This window comes from Camelus dromedarius, chromosome 4 (genome assembly GCF_036321535.1).
Source record: "Camelus dromedarius isolate mCamDro1 chromosome 4, mCamDro1.pat, whole genome shotgun sequence".
NCBI lineage: Eukaryota > Metazoa > Chordata > Mammalia > Artiodactyla > Camelidae > Camelus > Camelus dromedarius.
The window spans coordinates 4,700,159-4,722,088 of record NC_087439.1 but is presented as its reverse complement, the minus strand read 5'-3'; positions in this window follow the sequence as shown (position 1 = coordinate 4,722,088).

Sequence of the window (21,930 nt, the reverse complement as noted above, 5' to 3'; positions counted from 1 at the left end):
CTGTTCTCGCCTGTACCTTCAGCACAGTGCCTGGAATACAGCAGCCGTTGAAGACACGTGACTGAAAGAGGTAAGTGGGCAGGGCTCCCAGTCCACCCGGTGAAGATCCCCTGCCTTCAAGGCTTATTGGGTCTATTCTGACTATTCTATTATTGATTCAGGGATTTTATTCCTGTCTATCCAAGGCCAGTGATCAATTAAAGAAGTGTGTGTGCTTTCTATCCGAATGGCCCATTGGGTGCCACCTGAAACACCCCATCAGCTCTCCCTCCTTCTGCTCCCAGCTAACCTCTCGGGCCGCACCACCTCCAGACGGCCCTTGCTGTGGCCCCACAGCCCCCAGACTCACTCTTCGTCCCTCTCCCACTAAAAGGGGGGTTTTCCCACCTCAGTGTGGGGCTGCCCCTCCTGTAGTCCAGGCACTTCTTGGGTTCAGGGCAACGCCTGGTACAAGGCCACACTCAGCTTGCTCGGTGCAGGTGTGAAGGTTGGGGCTGGTTGCACAACTCACGCCAATGGCCAAGGACCCCGAAAAAGGGAAGATCCTACCCCACAGAGCATCATTCAGGCTTCTATCAGCCGCAGACGCCGGATGCTAATGGTGGAGGAAATTTATTCTGAATAAAAAGGCGGTTAACATTCTGCAAACATTTTCTATCTCAGACACGCACAGAGTAATTTTGATGAAATGTGTTGGTTTACGAAACCTTGGGTATTATGCACATCCACTGAAATGCATTCGGACTTGACTCTGCCTTGGAGGACTGTTGTGGAGGAGGAATGTAATCAAATCATTTGTGAACTCGATATTGCTTTCCTATGGATTATTTGGATGTGGCGCTAATAAAAATGCTTGCTTTTTTTTTTCTCTCCAGCAAATCATCGCCGTGTGCAGCCATGATGTGTTGTGGCACTCCTACTTTATTGCAGATTTAAATTACTTGGATTATTTTGTGGGACAGTGGCTCCCCGAAGCACAATGAATCAAATCATTAATTACCCCTCGAGTGTATATGATCCATTGGAAAACATTAAACTCCGCTCAGGAGCTCATTTGGTGATGATGGCTTCTGAGTCAGTCCCTCGGGCCCCAGATCAGATGGAAACTTCCGGACAACAAGATGTTACCATTTGCTCCGCTGGTGCTGAAAGCGGCAAACGCTGTGTGTTGTCCATGGCCACCTGGCGCCCTGGGGCTGCTGATCTGGGTAGAAGGGCACTCTCTCCATCCTCCACTCAGCTGGGCAGGAATAAGAACTTGTGGCGCCTGGATTTCCCCACAGCAGCCTCCTGTTTTGCACCCTCTACATCCTTTAGTGATGACAAAGAAAATGAGCTTTCTAAAGTGCAAATATGGTCACTCTCTTTCCCTTGAAAAATGCTTCGAGGCATTTCCATTGCCCTGGAAGGTAAACAAAAGCCTCTCAGCTGCAGTCTGACAAGTTCTGGCTTTTTCTAACACTCTAGCTTCCTTTCCTGCTACGTCAGCCACAGCCCCTTCCCTCCTGGCCCTGAGCTGCCTACCAGATTGGCTTTCTGGTGTCTCCCCTGTGCTTTCATATCCATGGACAGCCCCCCAGACCCCCAGCAGCCTTCATGTGGTGGGCTTGCAGACACAGCACCCACACCAGTCTAGTCAGGAAGTATTACCAGGGCTGTTGCCCCCAAATCATACCCCTGTCCCTCCCTTGAATAGAAACCAATTACTTTTTTCTAACTTTCAGAGAAAGCTGCAAAGAGAGAAACAAACAAACAAACAAACAAACAAAACAAGAACTGGTTAGAACCAACTAGGCCCAAGATGGCAGAGGATTTGCCTTCCAGTGGGCCCAGAGCCCCACTATATGCTCACTGGGATACGTTAGCTGCTAAATGACACACCACTGGTGCCATGACAGTTGATGGTTGCCATGACAACAACTGGAAAAGCCCATATAAGGACCGGAAGGGAGAGTGGCTTCAGTTCCGGGTGCAAACCACGCCCCTGTTCATGGATAACTCAAGAATATTCCTCCTGCTCTTTCCAGTTCCCTTGCTTTTAACTTAACCCTCCTGCATATTTGGTGTCTCCATCCAAATTGAGTTGAGAATTTGATCTGTGGACTAGGGTCTCACTTCTTCGTTCTTCGGCCATTGACTAAAGCTTGTGCTTTCATTATTGGCTGCACAAATCTAACTGGAAAAAGAACTTCCCTGGCCAGGACCCAGCACAGGTCTGGTCGACCAATCTGATGATAGACCTCCAGTCTGGGTGAGCTCCAAGCACCTTGTGGTTCCCAGGATCAGTCCCACCGTGCAGACTAGAGGGCCTCCCTCTGGGTTGTAAATGGAGGAATAAGTCTCCCCCTTATGGAGTCTCCAAGGATCACCCCAAGAGGGCCACAGAAAGGCCTGTGAAACTAGAGGACTGGTTGTGCTCACAAGTCCTAGAGAAAGAGGCAGGCGCCCCACGTGGGATCCACGGGGGATGAACACCAGGGGACTGAGCTCCACCCAGCAGGTGAGGAGCCAAGAGAGTGAGGACCTGCGGACAAGTCAGAGGTGGAGAGCACGAGTGAAAGGCATGAGGGGTGTACCTGCATCCCACGGGGTCACAGCCAGAGGAGGGCAAGAAGGGGAACGTGTGGCAGAGAGCTGCCTTCTCACACTGGTGCACTGAGCGGGTACCACTCTGTTTGTGGGGATGTTGAGGCAACAGGAAAACAAGAAGTTGTGAGAATGTATAATGCACCCACCCTTGCCCACAGCGACACAGGCAGCCCCTGGGAGTGTGCTGGCTCTGAATAGGAACGTGGGGTCTGAGGCAGAGTGGAGGGCCACCGGCGGGAGGACACCACCACCAACCCTCCAGGTGATGCCCTTGGAGAGGCAGGGAGGCCGACTCTGTGGGGCCAGATGCTTCTATGATGCAGGAGGCAGGAAATCCACATTCCCTGAGAAGTCTCCCTGGGTTTCTCCTGGGACTTTTAGTGTAGCAAAAACCCAGTTCTTTCGTGTGGTTGGCTTTACAAATGTGTGTTCATACCCTGTGTGTCCTAAACGAACCCCTTCTGCATGTCACATGTGGCCCACAGGCCACCAGTGCTGGTTTTGTCTGGTTTGGAGGTGGACGGTGGATGAGAAAAGCCACATAAATGGATTTGTCTTAGAGTAGTCGGCCTCCGGAAGAGACATGCACACCTCTCTGGGTGAGACGGTTGGAATGGAAGCCAGTCTGGGGAGTTTGGCAGAGGCAGGTGACTGCTCCCAAATCCTCGCTTGTCCCTTCTTACTGGGCGTACCCTCAGCTAGATGGCCTTTCCCAGAGTCCCCGGGTCTTAGGTGTGACCACAGGGCTGCGTTCTGGCCAGTGGAGTGGGTGGCATGAGGGGTGCCGACACTTTGAGCCTCAGCCCGTAGAAACCTCTCCCCCATCTGACATGCCCCATCCTCTCTTCCTTGTCTGCTCCTTGGCAGGTAGCGCCGAGGGTGACCTCAGACGCTTCTGTCCCCCCAGGTCGCCAAATAACTGGGTGAATCAGAGCCTCCCCTCCCGTGCTCCTCCCCGCCTCTTTCCAAGTGTATTTCACACGAGCAAAAACCAAACTTCTGTTGTGGGGGCTGCCGGGAGTCAGAGTTTATCTACAGCTCCTCACGTGACTGCAACTGACGCAGCACTGGCACGCCCAGAGTGAATGCCCTTGTCCCCGGGGCTGAGCGAGGCCACAGACAGCAGAGGGACTGAACCCGAGTCTCACAGGGCAGGGAGAAAGGAGTCCTGGCCAGGTCTCCTAAGTCTGCAGCCCTGACTGCCCCTCCGTGTTGGCACTGTCGGCAGCTCTCCCGATGGGCAAAGGAGGCACGGGACGCTGGAGTGACCCCCCCCTCCAAATCACCTGAAACCGGGTCCCCTTGTGGTCCTTGGGCACAACTCAGGAAGAAATAATCTCCTTTTATGGCTCCAGCTCTGCTCTTTAAGTGGCTGAGCCACTTCTCCATCACCCCGAGGTGACCCCAAGGGTCCACGCAGGTGCTGCCACTGAAGCCACGCCTCCTGCTCATCTGGATGCTCCGGAATCTACTCTCATCTCCTCCAGCCCGGCCTTCCGGCCCTGGCCCTGACTGTGACAGCCACCTCTGAATTTCCAGGTTGGTGCAGGCATCTCCGCTCTCCCACACACGCATTGGGGAGGGGGTGCTCCAGGATACTGCACCCCACCTCAGCGGGGAGCCTCCCACCCCGGGTCGGAGCCCCAGGAAAGAATTGCATGTGGTTAGATCTTGGGCAGAGTTCTGGAAGACTCCACTTAACAAGAGAGGAGAGGCTTGTTCTGTAAACCCACCTCTGCATCCTCTGCTCTGTGGACAGGCAGGACCCAGACCAAAACCTTTGACCCTGGACTTGGCCACCTGCCTCTGTCGCCTGGACTGGGTCTCAGATTGTCAGGATTTATTCTTTACCTGCACACATCTGTTTCCTTCCCTGCCAGATGAACTCTGCGAGCAGAGAACCTGTCTGATTCACAGACAGACCTATCCGTCCTGCTCAACCCGCTTAAATTTTCCATACGCCACATTTCCTGGTACAATGAAGACAAGTGGCCCAATGTCTTTGACTCAAGTGCCAGTGACTAGACCATGATTCCTTGAGGCTAATTCACACAGAAAATACAGCCTTAGGGCCATGCATGCAAAAACTGAAACATGTATCTGAAATTTATTTACCTGATAATTTTATGACTATTGTTGAGGGTAAGTAGCAGACATTTTCAACTATTACTTAAAAAGTGAAAGCAAACATTAGGCAACAAATAAAACAATTATTTTTTAAAATTATAGTTTAATTAATTTTTCTGAAGAGTTCACAGAGCAGAATGAATGTTTCTATGTGTATGTGTTTTTGGTTTTTTTTTTTATACTTTTATTTTCCTGTTTGTTGTTTGGTGGTGAGGTAGTTGTTTATTTTACTTATTTATTTGTTTGATGGAGGTGCTGGGGTTTGAACCCAGGACCTCGAGCATGCTAAGCAGCGCTCTACCACTGAGCTACCCCCTCCCCCACCCGTGTGTTCTTGTTTGTACAGGAGTCACACTTTCTCTGGGAGGATCCACACTCAGCAGGCAGGAAAGGGGGCCTGGGGGTGGGGGTGAAGGTCTGCGTGTTCCCTTTTTACTCTCTACACCAGTATTGCTTGATTTTTTTTTAAATGAACACACATGCTATTTTTAAATTTAAAAAAAAAAAAAGAAGGGAAAGGAAAAAATGAACAAGGCAAAATACAGAGAAAAAGAAAGGGAATGAAAGAGGAAATAGCGAGAGACGTGGAGGGCGTCCTCCGCAGGGGCAGAGCGGAGGGAGGGCAGGGAGCAGAAAGTTGCAGCTGCCACTCAAGGTGAGGGCTCAGCCTCCTGCCCTCTGCAGGGTTTGGGGGATCACTTAACACTTCAGTAAACTGATAAACCTGCAGCTGCTCTGCACACTTCTTTTTTTTTTTTTCAATTTTTATTTTTTAATTGAAGTACAGTCAGTTACAACGTGTCAGTTTCTGGTGCACAGCACAACGTCCCAGTCATGCATATGCATACATATATTCGTTTTCATATTCTTTTTCATTAAAGGGTATTACAAGTTACTGAGCATAGTTCCCTGTGCCGTACAGAAGAAATTTGTGCAGATTTCTTTAGCTGCTTTTTTCTGCTTCAAAGTCACAGCTATCCAGAGGTGAGAGCGCCTTTCCAGTTTGCAGACAGGTTGGGTGATGGGTCTAGGAAACATCAGACATCCCAGCCACGAGTACAGACCCGTCTTAAAAGCAGGAAAATCGCTGGGCTCCGGGACATTCTCCACATTCTCCCTTAGGCTCACTTTTCACCAAAGTCATTTGCCAATCGACTAAGCCACGTTTCAAATGTTCAAAGGCTCCCTGTCAGGACCCCTGTGTCAGAGGACACACTGCATTTACACAGAGGCAGTGACGCTAACATCATCTGTATGGCACCTCCCCTTCCTGCCTTCGGGACGCCGCATCCTTAGACACAGTGCAGGCTGCACCTTCTGTGTGTGATCTATAAAACTTGCCTCGAGGCAAAGGAAGGAAGACACACTATGTCAGGCAGACTTCCCGGCTGCCTAGAGAAGGGCGTGGTGACACAGGTCCCGGCACTGGACTTCCTCCCCATTTCTTGACAAGAAAGTGCAAAATGAATGACTTTGTTTTGAATGAAAACTATTTCCCACAGAATACCACTTTCAGATGTCTTCAAAATTGTGTCTTGGTTTCAAAAAAAAAATGTTGGAACCTTTCAGGAGTGAATTGTTTCATTTACAAGCAACATGAGTTGCCCGATTGTGTGTTTGCTGTTGCCAAACTGCCTGTAAGTACCTTCTAATGAGCTTTAAAACTATCCCCCGATACCCTCTCTGCTCTGGCTCCCTAACAGAGAACATTGGAGACGTAACAGGGTGAGGCTGGGCCACCCCCGTTACAGAACATAATCTTTAGTTTCAATTTTTAATATGAACATTATCAAATGAATTCAAAGTGGAATCTTCTCATGAGCCCCTGAGTCCCCGATTCAACATTATTCACATGAAGCCAATCTTGTTTCGTCTGCTGTCAATAACGCTTCTCCCCATTTTTGTTGCTGTTGTTTTTTTTCCTGAGCAAGAAAGAATCCTGGCAAGAAACAGAAGCATCTTCAAGGGTGGAGCTGAGAGCTTATAAAAGGGTTCATTTCTCTGGTTGTGAGGAGGGTTAGGGAATGAACCAGGGCTGGAAGGGATCTGGGTACCACTGACCACAGACCCTTCCTGAAAGGGAGGGGAGTAGGGTTCCAGTCCTGATGAGCACGGAAGGGGAGTCCTGCACCAGGAGCCATGGGTGAGAGAAAGGGCACATCCCTGCTGAGATGTGGCAGGAGGGGAGCTGGGGACAAGTGCCACCCCTCTTTCATCCCTCGCAGATCCCCTGGCATCCTCCCACATCCCCCCTCTTACTGGCTGAGCCCCACCAGAGGGAAGAGAGGCAGTATTTCCCCAAGAGCTTCTCAGAAGGGACATACACATGGGAGCTTTTCTCCTCCCCTCTCAAAATAATCACAAGACCAGCATCGCTTCTAAGAAAACTAACAAAAAAATCCTTAACATCCGCGGACACTCAGTCCACGAAACAGAAGATTAATGCCATCTCGAGTTGGAAGTGTTGCAGTGTCCTGGTGAGAGTTCGATCACGGGGGGGCACAAAAGCCTGGTTTGTAACTTGACACATGTGTCATTTTAGGCCAAGGTACTTGGTGACCCCATCTGAGAATTGGGAAGGATGATTCCTGCCTCACAGTGCTGCGGGAGGGTTAAATGGTGTGAGGGGTGAGGAGTAGCACCTTGACACCCAACTCCTTCATCTCACGTGGAAAACTTTATTGTTTTCTTATTTAGCAACAACAGAGTGGACGGCTTGCTCTAGAGTCTTGGGTTTTAAAATATCTAACTGTAAAAAAAAAAATAGAATAAAAGGTATTTGCAGTTGGATAACTGTTACAAATCTCACCAACCAATCTGTGAATCTCTATTTGGCACTTACTATTTGCAAGATGTATTATCCATAAAGAAATATGAAATGGTTGACCTCTAAAAAACCTCCCAGTCCTAAATTGTGTGATTCTTTTATGCTGTCATTCAGGCAAGTCACTTGCCCCTTTGTGTCTTCGTTCCTTTATCAGCTCAGATGGGCACAAGGCCTGTCTGAGGTAAACCAGATGCCTGTGGGAAGAGCACTCTGTCTCACCTGATGGGTTGGATGGTGCTTTATTTTCACTTACATAGCACCTACTCTTAAGAATCTTTTTTATTTTTATTTTTTTGGCATTCTAATAAAGAAAAAGAACTGACTGCACTTCAATTTTTATATTAAAATTTTTTTTAAATTGAAGTATGGTCAGTTTACAATATTGCATCAATGTCTGGTGTACAGCATAATGTTTCAGTCATTCATAAACATATATATATTCTTTCTCATATTCTTTTTCATTATGGGTTACTACAAGACATTGAATATATTTCCCTGTGCTCCAGTAGAAACTTGTTTATCTATTTTATATACAGTAGTTGGTAACACTGACTCTTAAGAATCTTATGATATTGGGAAAAAGGCAGTCCAAGGACCTCTTTTATAGACAAGGAAGCCAAGACTCACAGGAATCTAATGACCTGCATGGTGGCATGAAGGTGGCTTGGTGATGGCATTAAAAACAGCTGCCGTGCACTGAGAACCTGCTGTGTCCCAGGTATTTTGGGAGATGGTCTTCCTCTTAATCCTTACACTGAGCTAGGTGGTGCTATTGTTTATGGCTCACGGATGATGAAATCAAGACACAGGGACATCAAGCACAATCAAAATGCCACAATGCGTTAAAGGTCGAGCCAGGGTTCAAACTCTGACCACTCCATACTCAGCATCACAGTCTCACTGCTCTGGCCCGGTGGTCCCAGAAGGAAGATGCCAGGCAAGAAGGGGCAGAGGTTAGGATGAGGGGCTACCCTGTGATGGGCAGGGTGCTACACACTTCCATTCCTTGCCCCAGTCCAAACTCCGTTTCAGGTGTCCCAACTATGCAAAATCTCCGAGTGCGTGGCAGGTGTTCAGTTTGATAACTATTCTTATTACTGTGATTCCCACGTACCTGCAGTCTGTGTTGACCCTTTTCTTTGGTCTGGTAGAAGAAACATGGGCCAATATCTCCTCAGTCCTGCCCAGAGTCCCAGCGTAAGTTGGAATTAAACGAATCTACCAGTGTTCAGTTACTCACGAGGCTCCGTTGGCCAAATCCATCCTGAGAGCTCCCAGAGAACATTCCTTGAGCACCTGCATGGGCTACCCTTTGATCCACCTAAGGACACAGATATGATAGAAAGGGAGTCCTCATGGTGCTTGTGGTCCAGGTGGGGAGGCTGATGTGTGACCAGGAGAGTCCTGTGCACTGTAATGGGGGCCGAGGCAGAGGGCACATGTAGGGTATCACTGCACAGCAAGGACACCTGATTCTTCTTAAGGGCCTGGGACTCTAGGGTTCTTGACATTGCCCGATTCGGAACTAGCCCAGCTCTCACTCTCAGACCTGTGACCCTCTGTCTCTGTAGACTAGACCTCAGTTTGGACCTGGACTTAAATTTCCCTTCTCCACTCATTGGATCTTAGTTAGTTCTCACCCTTAAAGGATTTTACCCTCATTCCTGCTATTTTTCACCACCTCCCTGATTTTCAGTCTTCACTTGGCCTTGAGCATACCCTACCCACTGCTGGCTTGTCTAGAACACCATGCTAGATACCGGCTGGGATGTTAGTAACACAGAACTCAGTGAAGTCAGGATGGTTTCATTTATCAATAAACATGAATGATGTATTTTCCATGTCAGGCCTTATGCTGGGAACTAAAGATCCTGGGGTTACTAATCCATGTGCTAGCTTTGAGGAAGTCACCCAACTACTCAGAGATAGGTCAAATGTAGCACAGAGACCCAGTTCATTCCTCGCTTGACCAGGACAGACATCACTAATCAACCACACAGGTATCCGGGAGGGTTCAGACAGGGATGGACAGAGATTTTTATGAGAGTGCCAGCAGGTGGGAGAGACCATGAGCTCAAAAATCCCCACACTAGTTTCCAGGCAGCCCGTGCCATGGTAGGAAAGGGTGCCGGGCCTGTGTCGGAGAGGTGTGCTGCCCATGGAGCCCCACCTGTGCTGGGAACTGCACACACGTGATCACACTAATCCTCACAGGAGCCCCACGGGGCAGCACCACTATTCAGACCTTACAGACGGGAACAGCAGGCTCAGCGGATAGCAGCCCTTTGCACAGCGGTTAGTGTGGGGGTCTAATTTTGAGGCCATGGTCCACCTAAGCCCCAAGAACCAGATACATGCCTTTACAAGAAGCTGCCTGGCTAGAAAGACAGTGCTTCCAAGTGACAGCTCATTCTTGATTCAAGGAAGGAAAATTATTTTATTATTCTAGGTAGGATCATAGTCACTAACACACAGGGAGAATAAGGACTGAGTCCTGGGACCTGGAAGGCCAGCATCCTTTCTCCTAAGCTGTGAGTTTGCTTCATGAAGTGCGAGATGTGATGTGAGCAGTCCTCAGAATACTGACAATGCAGAAGTCCAAGGTGCCACTCACCTCATGGTCTGCGCCTTCCAAGAGGATTCCAGGAGACTGGGGGATGGCTCCTCTTGGGGTCAGCTCACCTCACTGTACAAGTGTATAGGGGGGGAAAAAACTCCTGCGAAGAGTATTTAGCACTGGCAGACAAGAAAGCAAAGATGTAAGGAGGGCTCTCCTTCTCCTTAGTAGGTTTGAACCAAGGCAGCTGTCCTATTTTCTTTAAAACACACACGTATGAGAAACCTCCAAACATTAACAGAACAAAAGAGACCAGCCTGACTCAATTAAGCTTCATTCCTCTGTCAGGACTAGTTTGCAGATATGGCTAACAATAAATCCAAAAAATTTCTTACAGCTCTAGAAACGCTAATCGACATAACCTAGATTTGTATCAGACCGAATATGAGAGATTTATGACATTTTGAGAGTATAAAATAGGCCAGATTCCTAGCTCTCTTCCATGTCGCCTCCCCCAAGTTGATGTGTGGCATAACAATTTTTTCTTTTTGAGAATTGCTATTTCAGTTTTATCTACAGACATATCAATAGTGCCGGCAATGACAAGGAAGAGGCAGTAGCAGGACTAGGCAGGAACAAGTCACTTCTTTAGGAAAATGACCTTCCAGAATGTGGAGGTGAAGCAGTGTTCACCAGTGGACCTGGATGGAGCTGGCCAGAGTGTTGATCATTGGTGACATCTAAGCCAGCCTTGCTGCCACACTGTACAGTTCCTCCCTGTCATGTGTCCTCTCTGACTGCTATAAAGCAGGAGCCAGTGGGAGCATGTGCCAAATGCCCCTGTTACATTCGTAGGGAGTCCTAAACCACTTTTCCCGAACCACTTTTGACCACTCCTCCAACTTGTCTCCAAGGAAGGTATCGCACCTCCCATAAGAGCCAGTCTGCACAGAAGGTGAGTCCTGAGAATTTTCTACTCCAAAGTCACACAAAGCTCACTTCATGGCTCAGATATGTATTTAAGCTTCCAATCCGGTCAATCATTGCCTTTATTCTTTTGTTTATCTCAGAAGTAAAGCTGACAGTTTAAGACAATAGCATCGCCTTATTTTAGGGAAAGAGGTAGGGAATTAAAAGCAGTCATTTTGGAGTCATGTACACATAAATCTCAGGAGTCTTGGACATTGAAGGTGGTGGACTTCAGGTTGTGTATGTTGGAGACCACGTACCCTGGCTGAGTCTAGGAGTCCGTATTGCATAATTATTGACTGCTCATCAGAAAAGTTAGACTTTAAAAGTCTGCAGTTTGGGAACAGTAAGACCCTTAGCTACTTAGGTTTTTAAGCTCAGTTTTAATGTTTGTAAAATAAGAGTGTACTCTTCTTCCCACCCTGCCCCCCATGCTTAAATAGTCCTCACTGAGTTGCTGTATACATAGCCTTTGGTGCACTGTGAGCTATTGTTGGTTAAAATATTGTTGCTCTATTTGGAGGATGCAAAGTTGAGAGAGCATAGAGGCAAGGCACCACAGTCTTAGTAAGGGTGATGGGTCTGTTTCTACCATAACCGGTTAGAAGCAGGTGGGAATCCTCAGAGAAGGCATCTCTGTGACCGATAAAGGGATGGATGTCATCAAATTCTGGAAAAGGATGTGTGGACTCCCTTGCAGAGTTGGGAGGTAAGAGCTATCAGCTGTCAACTCATGTTTGGACTCAAGGAAAATAGAGCTGGGATGGTGTCAGTCTCCCCCTGACTCTGGCTGGCCTTTTGCTCCTTCTTGTCAAGGCACAGTAGGACCAGGAATCTTTTGCAAGCCTTTGTCATGCACCTCTGGTAGTTGCAGAAGGAAATTGGTAAGTGGTGGTTAAGTTGGTGAGCGGAAGGTGGCCAAGTAGAGCATTTCGTCTAATTTATCCCACTGTGGGGGGTGGGAGCAGCTCCTCTCTGAAAAACGCAACCACTGATTGTGCAAAGGCTGTGGGGAAAAGGTATTCACGCTCACACGTTATCAGTGGGAATAAAACAAATGGCGCCACCCCTGTGGAGGGCAGCTTGGCAATATTAAATAAAGGTGTGGGTGGAGATATCATCAACACTCTCTGAGATTCCTGAGAATTTATCCTACAGTGATGCATGTGTGTGCCCAAAAGAAATCACGCCCAAGGTTATTAATTGAAGCAGTTTGTTCTGGCAAAAGATGGGAAACAACCCCAGTACCCACCAATGTGAGACAGTGTATTTACACAGTGGATCTCTGCAGCTACAAAAAGAAATGGGATGCTTTCCATGAATTAATATGAAAAGACCTCCAAGAGATATTGATCAGGTGAAAAGAGAAAGCATCAGAATGGATTGCACAACGTGCTACATTTATTTAAATGGGGGAGGGCACTAAGAAATGCTATTAATTTTCTTGTATGTAAACAAAGAGAGCAGAAGGATATGTAAGAAACTAGTAACTGTGGTTACCAATGAGTGATGGTGGTGAGAACTGGGCAGTTAGTGGGTACCCTGTCAAAGTATATTTTTATACTATTATTTTTTAAACAATGTGAATGTATTTATCTACTGATAAGCAAATGATGTTTTAAAGTTTAAAGAGGGACCACAGAAAAGCCTGCTCATCTATTTCCGATGTTGCACTGAGATCTCCAGTTCAGTTCCATGCTGTCTGGAGAGATGGGAAATTCAGAGTCACAGCCAGGATCTGCTTACCTGGAGCAGAAGCTCTGGCATCATAAGTAATGAGATCTCATTTAAATGGCAGTTTTGACAAATTCTGCTGAGTGTGGACTAGTGTAAGAGGGAGAAGCTTCCGGGGGCTTCAGTCTTAGAGGGTCTTATGCTTTTGTTGATTTTCCCTCTAGGAACCCCCGTGTTCTCATGGAGAAGATGCAAGGATGAAATTCTAGGGGTTCTGGCAGGGGCAGGGAAAGAGTAATTTTTGTGAAACACACCCAGAGTGTTCTACTTAACATAGGCTTCTTTCCAGGGGAGAAGACTTTACCAGAGCCTCATCCTGTGTGGGGGGAGGGTGTTTCTCTTACTCCAGCCCCCTCTAGTCTTCCTATCTGACCCAAGAATGGGGAAAAAAATGAGAAAGCTAACACTTTTGAAGGTCCCAGCTCAGAGAGAAAAGTCCACTAAAAGACTGAGATGTAGTCACAAGACTAGAGAACACTGCCTCCCACCACACCTTTCCACCACACCATCGGAGCTCCAGAATGAAAAGAGAGATGAAGCCTGAAAGCTGAAAGGTGCAGACCCTGTGGGGACCAGTATTTGGGGAAGCAGAACATTGACATGTGGAAGAGAAAAGGACACTAGAAGAATTTGAAGTATGTAGCACCTGCAGTTACAGCCAACATTAAACACAGCTGAACTTTTAGCCAGATTAACATAAACTCTCACACACTAAAGGCTTATTTCCCTTGTCACAACAACATCAAACACAGCAACAACAGCACATGAAGAGACACAGCCAGCATCAGAAGCAGGCTCATTACATAGTACAGATGTTGGAATCATCAGACTGGAGATTTAGAGGAACTACGATTAATGCATTAAGGATTGTAATTTTAAAAGCAAAGAAAGGAAAGCTCTAAAAATAATCAAAAGGAAATACTGTCGACAGATGACTGAATAAAGAAGTTGTGGTATATTTATACAATGGAATACTACTCAGCTATAAAAAAGAATAAAATAATGCCATTTGCAACAACATGGATGGACCTGGAGATCATCATTCTAAGTGAAGTAAGTCAAACAGAGAAGGAAAACTATCATATGAAATTACTTATTTGGAATCTAAAACAAGAAAAAAGAAGACACAAATGAGCTTATTTACAAACACATATCCAACACTCACAGACATAGAAAAAAACTTATGATTACCAGAGGGGTAAGGAGGTGGGAGGGGATAAATTGGGAATTTGAGATTTGCAAAGATTAACTACTATATATAAAATAGATAAACAATAAGTTTCTTCTGTATACCACAGGGAACTATATTCAATATCTTATTGTAACTTATAATGAAAAAGAATATGAAAATAAATATATGTCTGTATATGTATGACTCAGACATTATGCTGTGCACCAGAAGTTGACACAACATTGTAAACTGACTATACTTCAAAATATATAAATAAATAAAAATAAAGCTTTGCCTCTTTTAAGGTGAATGTCTACCATTTTACATAAATGACAAAACCAGATGTTAATGTCAAACCAATCAGCCATTGGAGGATTACTTTTTTTCAGAAAAAATACCACTTAAATTTCCAACTCAAATAAATATGTTAACACACAAAAAAATGTATGTTTCAAACTCTTAGACATTCACTAAAATTTTTTAAAAAGTATAATTGATATACTACTAAAGCAGATAAAATGAGAACATCTAATATGTTCATTTGAAAACAGGGAAGGTCAGAAAAATAGGAAAATGAACAATAAATTAAACACATATCAAACAATAACCAACACATAGTAAACAGTAACCAACATGATGAATATTTATCCAATTATACCAATAGTCACTTTAAATGTGAATGTCTAAATACAACAACTAAAGACAAAGATTGTCAGAATGAATAAAAATAAACAGGATCCAACTACCCATCATCTATAAGAAACCCATTGTAAGTATAAAGGTTCAGATAGGTTAAAAAAAAAAGTAAATGGATGAAAGAAGATATACTATGCTCACACTGATAAGAAACCTGGAGTATGTATATTAATTCTAGACAAAGTAGACTTAAGAATGAGGGAAATTATCAGGCATAAAGAGGATAATTATGTAATGGTAAAGGCATCAATTCTCCAAGAAGACATAATCATTCCAAATGTGCATACACCTAACGGCAGTGTTAAAATATGTGAGGTAAAAGTGGATAGAACTGGAGAAATCCATGAATCCACTGCTATAGTTGATGACCCCAACACCTCTCTTTGAGGAATTGACAGGCTCAGCAGGCTGACGTCAGCAATGGTACAGTTGCTTTGTCCAGCATTGTCAATCAACTTGATCTAAATGACATTTAAAGAATACCATACCATATAACACCACTATACAATAACAACAGAGTGTACATTTTTCCGAAGCTCACATGGACCAGTCACCATTACAGACCACATCCTGGGTCAAAAACATGCCTGGAAAACAGGGGTAAGTGGAATGGCCAAGTAATGAGCTAAAAATACTACTTACCCCACTTACTCTCACAGGCATTTATTTATTCAACTGTTCATTTATTCATCAAACATTCATTGAATCCTACTCTTTACAAAGCACTGTGCTAGATGCTGAAAGACAGAGTTGAGACCACAGAGTTTAGTAGGGCAGGGAGAGAAAGGAATACAAAGAAGTGAAAAAGGACATGAGGCAGGTGTAGGGATGTATACTAAATATAGGATGGCCATTATATAAAAACAAACAAACAAACAAAAAATAACAAGTATTGACATGGATGTAGAAAAATTGGAACACCTGTGCATTGCTGATGGGAAGGTAAAATGATGCAACCTCTGTAGAAAGCAGTATGGAAGTTTCTCAAAAAAATAAACATAGAATTACCATACGATCCAGCAATTCCAATACTGATTATATACCAAAAAGGAAAGAAAGACAGAAAAGGACTAAAATAGATGTTTGCACATTAATGCTCAGAGCAGTATCATTCACAATAGCCAAAAGGTGGAAATGTCCACAATCCAAGTGGACATAATCCAAATGTCCACCAACGAAGGAACTGATAAAGAAATTATGGTATACACAGTGGAATATTATTCAAAATGAAGGGAATTCTGACACATGCAACATTATGGATACAACTTGAAGACATTATGCTCAGTGACGTAAGCCAGATGCAAAAGGATAAATATTATATGGCTCCATCCCTATCAGGTCCTATAGCTGTCATATTCATAGATACAGAAAATAGAGTGGTGGCTGCCAGGGAAAGAGAGAAGAGGAGCATGGAGAGTTAGTGTTTAATGTGGATAGAGTGTCAGTTTGGGAAGCTGAAAAACTTCTGGAGTTGGATGGCGGTAATGGTTGCACAACAATGTGAATATGCTTAATGTTGCTGAACCATACACCTAAAATGGCTAAAGTGGTAAATTCTACACTATGTATATTTACAGAAGAAGGAAATACACATTATTGCATCAGTGTCAAAATATGCATTGAACAAAATTCAATATCCATTAATCATATAAACTCTAAGAAAACTAGGGATAAATGGGAACTTTCTTAACCTGATAAAGGAACTCTGCTAAAAACCTTCAGTTCTCAATATGTTTCAGCAATGAAGGATGGAATGTGCTTTGCCCCCCACATTAGGAACGATTCCTTTCAACGTTGTACTGGAATTGTGCCACTACAATAAGATAAGAAAAATAAACAGGAGGCAAATAGATTGGAGTGGAAGAAATAAAACTGTTTCTATTCTCAGATGGCATGATTGTATAGAAAATACACACACACACCCTTCCCAGAATTAATAAGTGAGTTTAGCAAAGTTGTAGTTTTCACACACAAAGTCATACACCCAAAAAATCAATATCATTCATATTTTACTCGCCTGCAATGTACAATTTGAAAATAAATTTAAATAATAATATCATCTTCAATAACTCTAACAAATAAAACTCTTAGATATTAACCTAACAAAACACACAGGGAATCTGAACGCCAGGGACTACCACGTGTTGATGGAAAAAGTCTCTGATTTCTTGCTTTTGCCTGAATAAATGGAGAGGTATGCCATGTTTATGGATTAAAAGATGCAATGATATAAAGATGCCAATTCTCCCCACACTGATTTACAGATTAAATATAATACCAATCAAAATCCTGTTAGGATTGTTTATAGCTATATACAGCTGATTATGAAATTATATGGAGTTAGTTAAATTAGGAGTTTGGGATTAACAGATACATATATAAAATAGATAAGCAACAAGGACTTACTATAAAGCACAGGGAATTATATTCAATTTCTTGTAATGACATGTAATGGAAAATAATCTGAAAAATGTATATGTATAACTGAATTGCTTTGCTGCACACCTGAACATAACATTGTAAATCAACTACACTTCAAAAAAAAAACAAAATTAAAAAAATTATATGGAAAGTCAAAAGAACTAAAATAACCAGCGTAATTTTAGAAAAAATAAAAATTAGATAGTCAGAAGAATCATACTACCCATTGCTCAGAATTACCATAAAGCTACAATAATGAAGGTAGTTGGTATTTCCAAGTAAATAAACATACAAATCCAAGGAATAGAGTAGAAAGCCCACATATATGCACCAATTGTTTTTTGACAAGAGTACAGGGACAGAATGGAAACAGAGTTTATTCAACAAGTGGTATTTGATCAACTGTACATCCATATGCGTAAAAAGTTTGATATAAAATTTTAACTCAAAATGCATTATAGATTTAAATACAAAACTTAGCACTATACAATTTTAGAAGAAATATAGGAATAAATCTTCTTGACCTGGGGTTAGGCAGTGAGTACTTACATACAACACCAAACACACAGTCCATGAAAGAAAAAGAAACAAATAAATTGGAATTCATCAAAATGAAAAACAGAACAACTTTTGTTCTTTGTTCTGCACAATACACAGTTAAAAGAATGAAAAGATAGATGATAGACTTGGAGAAAATATTTGATCACAAATACAACAAAGGACTTGTATCCAGACTATATAAAGAACTCTTGAAACTCAAAACTAAGGAATCAAACTACCCAACTAAAAAGTGGATGAAAGATGATCTGAATAGACACTTCATCAAAGAGCGTATGCAGATGGCAAATAAGAACATGGAAGGATGTTCAACATCATTAATCATTATAGAAATGCAAATTAAAACCATAATGAGATACAACTACACACTTATCGGAATGGCTAAAAATAAATACTGCCATGTTGAGTGTATTGACTGGATTACTGGATTGCTGGTAAAAATGCAAAGTAGTGTAGCCACTCTGGAAAACAGTTTTGTGCAGCTAAACACACTTACCATATGTCCCGACAGTCCCACTCTGAGCTATTTACCCAAATGAGCAATTTAGTTTACACAAATATCTGTACACCAATGTTTTAGTAGCTCTACTAATCCCCAACAACTGAAAATAACCCAAGTACCCTCCACCTGGTGACTGGTGGAGCGAACTGCAGTATTATCCACACAATGGACCGCTACATGGCAGCACAAAGGAATGAAATATTGATACACACAAGAAAAAACTTGAATGGCTTTCAGAGACATCGTGATAAAGGAAAGAAGCCGGCCCTAGAAGCTGGCTTAATGTCGTATGATTACACTTACATGACATCCTTGAAGAGACAAAACTGTGGGGACAGAGAACAGATCAGTGGTTAGGGAGAGAAAGGGGGTGTGACCTCAAAGAGATGGCGCAAAGGTGTTTTGGGGGTCTTGGAGCTGTTCTCTGTCTGGCTATCCTGTTTCTATTAATAGTTCATGTGTTAAACTTCTCAAAATTCTACAATAAAAGTCTATTTTACTGTATGTTTATTTAAAAATGATGCTACATCTGTTTAGTTCTTTAGTCGCATTTAATCAGTGTTTATTGAACACCTACTATTTGATAAGACTGTGCACACACAATCAGGCTCCAAGGATCCTTGCCACATCCCCTCAGGGGCCCTGGGTCTGAGAGATTTTTTTGTTCAGAGTGTGTGCTCCTCCTCCCAGAGGCCTGGTGGGATGGGGACGCTGATGCTATCCGAGAGCCCTGTAGGGGCTCTCAGTAAGTTGCATGAGCCCCTACAAGTGACAGAGAAGTCCTTCAACTCAGGCTCCATCCTTCCAGACGCAGCCCCCTGCTGAGTCACAGATGGTACTCCAGGAGCAGGTACTGTAGCCCGGAGGTTGGTTAGTATGTAAAGATGATATATTTAGCCTCATTAAGGTAAAATATCTGTCATTGGCTTATGGCTGAGTTATGAAGTACGCATCGATGCCTGTCAGGTCCTTGTCAGGACTGTTGTTGACAGAGGTTGGCAGCAAAAACAGAGGACATAGACTTTGTGATCATTAAGAACTGGTTTTCATCTGGTTTTACCACTTAAAAGCTTATAACCGGCCAGTACGAGACTCAGGACCTTCCACTCCCCTCTGTCAATCAAGAAAAAGAAGACAATACCTTACTCATAGGTTGTTGTAAAGGTTTAATTAGATGGGGTGGTTTATCATTTGAATCATTTCTTGTAGTACTCACTTAAGAATGGCACCCAAGGTTGACTTTATAAGTTAGGAGTGAGCCTGGGTCTCTGTAAGCCCAGGGTTGGGGTCCTCCCACCACTGGGTCTCCTAGCACATTGTCTCAGGCACCCAGCCTGGGAGAGTTGAGGTGCACAACTCACTGTGTTCATAATAACCATGTTTAAAATTTCAACTGAAGTTGGGCTCTTCTGGGATTTTCCAGTGGTGGGTTGGAGAGCAGGAGAGAGAGACAGAGATTGGTTGGTCCCCAACCATGCACTGGATCCTTTAAGTTGACTAGCTTAGGTGGGAATGCAGTTTGGTGCAGCCACTGTGGAAAACAGTATGGAGACTCTTCAAAAGACTAGAAATAGACTTACCATATGACCCAGGAATCCCACTCCTGGGCATATATCCAGAAGGAACCCTACTTCAAAATGACACCTGTACCCCAATGTTCGTAGCAGCACTATTTACAATAGCCAAGACATGGAAACAGCCTAAATGTCCATCAACAGATGACTGGATAAAGAAGAAGTGGTATATTTATACAATGGAATACTATTCAGCCATAAAAACTGACAACATAACGCCATTTACAGCAACATGGATGTCCCTGGAGAATGTCATTCTAAGTGAAGTAAGCCGGTAAGCCATAAAGAGAAAGAAAAATACCATATGAGATCACTCATACGTGGAATCTAAAAAAAAAAAGGAACATAAATACAAAACAGAAACAGACTCATAGACATAGAATACAAACTTGTGGTTGCCAAGGGGGTGTGGGTGGGGAGGGACAGACTTGGAGTTTGAAATTTGTAGATACTGACAGGCATATGCAGAATAGATAAACAAGATTATACTGTATAGCACAGGGAAATATATACAAGATCTTGTGGTAGCTCACGGTGAAAAAAATGTGGCAATGAATATATGTATGTTCATGTATAACTGAAAAATTGTGCTCTACACTGGAATTTGACACAACATTGTAAAATGACTATAACTCAATAAAAAATGTTAAAAAAAGAAAGTTGAGTAGCTTACTTTGCCTTCATGGCAGCTGCACAGGGCATGAGTTACTACACCCATTCTAGAGTTGCATTCTTCCTAGTCCTCAGCCTACATTTCATGCTAGAAACAATGACCAAGTGGAAGTATCTATGTGACCAAGTCTTCCCTTCTTTGGGCTTGCATAAAACATTTACCATTCGCCGACCTTATGGGAGACTTTTAATTTATGCCCTTGAGCTCAGGATTTCTGATTCAATTCCGAGTCCTTCAGTGTTTCTCCCAATGCTCTGCATATGATACCCACTCAATGAATATCTATCAGATGGAGGAAACTGTTTAGGGAGGAAAAGGCATTCTGTAGGAAGGTAGGGCTATCATTTCAGTTAAGACTCCCTGGATCTGATGCACAAGGTAAATAGCTCAACTAACACATCAGTCTGGCTGTTAGCACCACTCCTCTGAAATTCTTATCTAGAAAATTGGAGGAGGAGAGCGAGCCTTCTTGCACTATAAATTGGAAAATTCAAAGGAAATGCTCTTGGCTCGCTACGCTTCTCTTGGAGCAGGTTTATACTTTTTCACTGGGTTGAGCATCCGTTATTTTATGTGATATCATACTTTTCCATTTTCTCCCTGTAGCATGAAAAAGTGGAGAATTTTCCATCTGTTTTTGTTAGCAGAACTAATAAATTTGGCCCAAATGTGAAATTCAGTATGACACAGAGAAAATCATCTAAATTCTGTTCCACCAGTTCTAACAGTAAAACACAGTGACTCTCAGGACAGTGAATGTTTTATTTGTCACACTGGCCACTGGATTTCTTGTTCGATGTTGGCATTAAAAACATTGGGTGTTCTCATCTCTTTGCCATAAGATTTGGGGGAGGCATTTCTGCTCCTTTCTTCTACTAGATTGGAAACCTCCAAAAATATTTAATCTTTGTAACAAATATTGACAAAAGACAGTGTGGTACAAGGGCAAGAGCACACACAGAGCTTGATAGGGTCCCTGAGTGATGAGAGATGTCACCCCTGCTGGATGCTTATGACTTTGGAAAAACAGTAGTAATATTTCTGTGCTTCCATTTCCACAAGCATAAAATGGGAGTATGCATGCCTATCTTGTCAGGGCGGTGAAAATTAAAAATTGCAATGCATAAGACAACTGTATCTGTTCTTCAAATATTAATATGTCTTTCATTCCTCCACCATCTAGAGGGAGAGCTATGGATTTTACTTCTGGGGTGTGTCAGTTATCACTTTATCACCTCTCAAATCCTAATGCATTCTTCAATATGTACTCTGTGATGAACAATGAAATTTCCCTGAATGTTTCTCCTCTACAGCGATGTCAGTGTTCTGCTATTCAGTAGAGGGGCCTGGTATAGGTAAGGCACTGCAAGAGGAAAAGTCTCTCCTGTGTACACTAGAAGTTGACGTGGATGCGAAAATAAGAAAGGCCATCCAGACTGGAAAGGAAGAAGAAAAATGATCTCTACTCACATATGACATGATCTCATATGAAGAAAATCCTAAAGATTCCACTAAAAATCTAACAAAGCCAA